The sequence below is a fragment of the Bos javanicus genome, chromosome X (assembly GCF_032452875.1).
Source record: "Bos javanicus breed banteng chromosome X, ARS-OSU_banteng_1.0, whole genome shotgun sequence".
NCBI lineage: Eukaryota > Metazoa > Chordata > Mammalia > Artiodactyla > Bovidae > Bos > Bos javanicus.
In genome coordinates this window covers 130,935,592-130,939,929 of record NC_083897.1, presented here as the reverse complement: position 1 = coordinate 130,939,929, position 4,338 = coordinate 130,935,592, and the positions used below count along the sequence as shown (strand labels likewise).

At 41.7% G+C, this 4,338-nt stretch overlaps 1 non-coding gene across 1 annotated transcript; it reads right to left on the bottom strand.

The window, feature by feature from the left end:
- Positions 1–2,277: 2,277 nt before the first annotated feature.
- On the bottom strand, positions 2,278–2,350 carry TRNAG-UCC (transfer RNA glycine (anticodon UCC)). The gene has a single exon. It is a non-coding gene; the product is annotated as a tRNA-Gly (tRNA).
- Between the last annotated feature and the right edge of the window lie 1,988 nt (positions 2,351–4,338).

Sequence of the window (4,338 nt, the reverse complement as noted above, 5' to 3'; positions counted from 1 at the left end):
TTGGACTTATGAACAAACTGGACCTAGGAACATGCTCTCAGAATGGAACTCATTCATATAAGGGGACTTAACTGTATTTGTATCTAGAGAGAGTACAAATGTGGCAGAATGTTAACAAAACGTTAATGTAAGTGAATAAATATCTGTTGTACTGTTCTTATAACTTTTCTCCAGAAAAGTTAATTAAATATTTTTCTAAATTAAAAAGATATTTTAAAATTCAAGAAAAAAATAGGTATCTTAGGTAAAATCAAGTTGTGCCTTCTGTTGTGCACACCCCATTAAACCACAGTCATCTTGGGCAGTGTAACAGAAAATGACTAAATTGCATCCCTAACAGATTTAATCATTGCTTCATTTCATCACCACACAAGCAAAACAGTCTCTCTTACTAAGTTAGCATAGTCTAGTGAACTTAATAGAAGGACTTGCTTTTCTTGGAAGAGACATAGTTTTCATAAAATACCTTAGAACATTCTATTTTAAATCCCTGAGGGAGGGAAAGAGTCTGCTGTCTTGCTATCCTTGCTGCCTTTGTGGATGCCTCAGGAAAATAGTAAGACCTTGGTAAGCTCAGAGCCCCTGAGGCCCAGGAACAGGGGCTCCAGCTTTGCCAGAGTCCCATGATCCAGTTGTGTCTTGTCAGGACCAGAACTGCTGAACTTGAAAGGGAGCTTGTACCATGTCCAGTACAGGAGAATGGTTGATGACCATGAAGCAATTGCACAGCGGTGGCCTAGAGAAGACTCAGTAACTGAGATCAAGTTTTCCTCCACCATGGGTATGTAAAATTGAATTTAAGCAAATAGTAAAATGATTCTTTTATATTTAAATTTTTGAGCTGAGAGTCATTCCAATACATTAAGAAACATGTATTAAAATGGATGCTATGCTAGTAAGCGTGTTATAATGACTATCTCATTTTGTCCTCACAACAGCTGTATGATTTAGGTAAAATCATTCCTATTTTACAAATAGAGAAACTGAAGCTTTGAGGGGTTAATGACTACTTGCCTGAAGTTACACAGCAAGTAACCAATGAAGCTAGTTGAACCCAGGCAGCCTGAATCCAGAGCCTAGGCTTTTAGCCCCTCTACCATACTTGAAGGTGGCTACTTATTACCTGTAAGGCCAACTCTTCCCTGTAGCAATTCCCACTTAACTCCCAGCTTACAGAATAGGGCCAGTGATTTATTAAAGGGAGATGCTACTCTGTGTTGTAACAGAAACGTAAGAAAATCCCAGCCCAACAGAGCACAAGAAAATCATTAATTCCATCCCTTTCAGTAAGCAGCCAAACTCTCCACACTGCATGCTGATGACTCAAAGACAGCCGATGTGCCCAGGAGGGTGGGACTCCCATGCTAAATGTCCTGGCTGGTTATGACCTCCTCTCCTACAAAGAGTAGGGTGCTTCCAAACAACTCTAGTGTGCTCCACTCCCCCCATGGATCTGTAACTTAGGTAAGCCCACCAAAGCCATACACTGTGCCTCATCCAGCGCCTGAAAAGAGCTGGTCCCCCACTGAAGGCAATTTGTGAAACATAATTAATTGCAGATTCCTTCTGGAGCTGCTTCGGCTCCTTGATGTCTCACATGTGTGGTCAGGATGGAGCTCTCCTTGGCAGCTGAGGATCCTTCTGTCTCCAGCTGGAGAGGAGGTCCAAAGACAGAGACCAAGGGCATCTCTCAGATTGAGTTTGGCCTTCCCAAGACTTCGTGGGGCGGGCTCAGATGTATGAATGGGGGTTTGGGGAGCCTATCCTTCCAGCAGATCCAAACCACACAGATCACAGAGATCAATGGAAAGTAAAGTCTTCCTGATGAGCTGATTGAGCATTAGTGGTAGTCTCCATTTGACTCAACTGAACGCTGAGTGGGGAAATGATGCAAAGAGCCTTTTCTTTCAGTTAAAGGGGAAACATGATCAGCAGTGAACATTTCCAGTAACCAAATGGGAGGATTTTCCCAAGATAGCATTTGCTTTCAGTTCAGAGATGCACATAAGCTTTGATTCTGCTATTGTAGTGTTTCTAATTATATTTATTATCTATTATTATCAAATCACAAAACTAGTATGGATGCAGCTATTTATAAATTTAACTCTCCTCCAAATCCTAACACATAGCTGTCATATATCCCATTTTGTTTATAAGTAACCACATTAATGTAAGCTTGAGAGGATTTTAATTATTTAAAAATTTTATTTATTTATTTGCCCACATGAGTTCTTTGTTGCCGCATGCAGGATCTTTAGTTGTAGCATGTAGGATTGGTTCCCTGACCAGGGATTGAACCTGGGCACCCTGCATTGGAAGCACAGAGTCTTATCCATTAGACCATCAGGGAAGTCTGGAGAGGATTTTAATTTTTATTTTTTTTAAAAGCTTTTCAAAATGTTATTTATTTATTTTGTCTGTTCTGAGTCTTCATTGCTATGAGGGCTTTTCTTTAGTTGTGGTGAGTGGGAGCTACTCTTTGTTGTGGTGCAAGGACTTTTCATGGTGGTGTTTTCTCTTGTTGTGGAGCACTGCCTCTAGGCATGTTGGATCAGTAGTTGTGGCTCCCAGGCTCTAGAACACAGGCTCAGTAGTTGTGGCATATGGGCTTAGTTGCTCCACATCATGTGGGATCTCCCCAGATCAGAGATTGAACCTGTGTCTCCTGCATTGGTAGGTGGACTGCTCACCTCTGAGCCACCAAGAAAGCCCAAGATTTTTTTAAATTCATTTTTTTAGTTGAAGGATAATTGCTTTACAGAATTTTGTTGGTTTCTGCCAAACATCAACATCAGTCAACCATAGGTATACATATGTCTCCTCCTTCTTGAGCCTCCCTCCCAAAAGCCCAAGATTTTAATCAAGGTCAGATCAAACTTAGAAGCAGAGGACATCCAACAACATGAATGAATGTCATAGATATTGAACCAAATGAAAGAAGCCAGATAAGACCACATACTATATGATTCCACTTATATGATAATCAAGAACAAGCAAAAATAATCTATGGTGACAGAAATCAGAACAGTGGGTACTCCCAGGAGGGTGGTATTGACTGGAAAGGAGTATGAGGGAGCCTTCAGGGATCCTGATAACATTCTAGATCTTGACTTCGGTGGCAGGTGTATGTGTGTGCATGGGTGCTAAGTTGCTTCAGTCATGTTGGACTCTGTGTAACCCTCAGTGGCAGGTGTCTACAAATGTGCAAATTTATCTAGCTGTGCTTTTATGATTTGAGTACTTTATTATATTTAAATTATCTCTCAAAAAAGCTTTCACAATTTATGACAAAGGAGCCATTAATATACAATGGAGAAAGGATAGCCTCTTCAAAATGGTGTTGGAAAACCTTGACAGCCAGGTACAAAAGAATGAAACTGGACCAGTATCTTATACCATACACAAAAATCAACTTAAAAATGGATTAAAAAGTTGGATGTAAGACCTGAAACTGCAAAACTCCTCGATCAAAATATGGGGGTAAGCTCCTTGACATTGGTATTGGCAATGACTTTCTGGATCTGGCAACAAAAGTGAAAATAAACAAGTGAGACTATATAAAATTAAAAAAGCTTCTATACAGGAAATAAAGCCATGAACAAAACATAAAGGCAGCCTACAGAATGGGAGAAAATATTTGCAAATCATATATCTGATAAAGGGTTAATATCCAAAACATAGCAGAAATCTTAGGGAAGATTTAAGCTGTTAACTCTAGTGCCAAAGCCCCAAATTGACCATCAACCTTTATTTAGATAGCTTCAAGCAAATAGTTTTTATACCAGGTGCATAAAAATTCAGTTAATCTATACTCGCAGAAGCGTGGCGGCTGTGACGGACCATGCAGAAGTGCTGCTGAGAGGAGCTACCCCACGCCCTAAGTCAGGGGCAGCAGCTGGGAGGAGCTACCCCACGTCCGAGGTCAGGGGCAGTGACCGAGAGCACCAGGCTGCGATGGTGGAGAAGCAGCAGAGAGGAGCTACCCTACATTCTGGAGGGGCTGCTGTGAGGAGATACCCCTTGTCCAAGGAAAGGAGCAGTGGCTGCGCTTTGCTGGAGCAGCTGTGAAGAGACACCCTACATCCAAGGTAAGAGAAACCCAAGTAAGATGGTAGTTGTTGCGAGAGGGTATAAGAGGCAAGACACTCTGAAACCATAATCACAGAAAACTAGCCAATCTGATCACAGGGACCACAGCCTTGTCTAACTCAAAGAAGCTAAGCCATGCCTGTGGGGCCACCCAAGATGGGCAGGTCATGGTGGAGAGGTCTGACAGAATGTGGTCCACTGGAGAAGGGAATGGCAAACCACTTCAGTATTCTTGCCTTGAGAACCCCA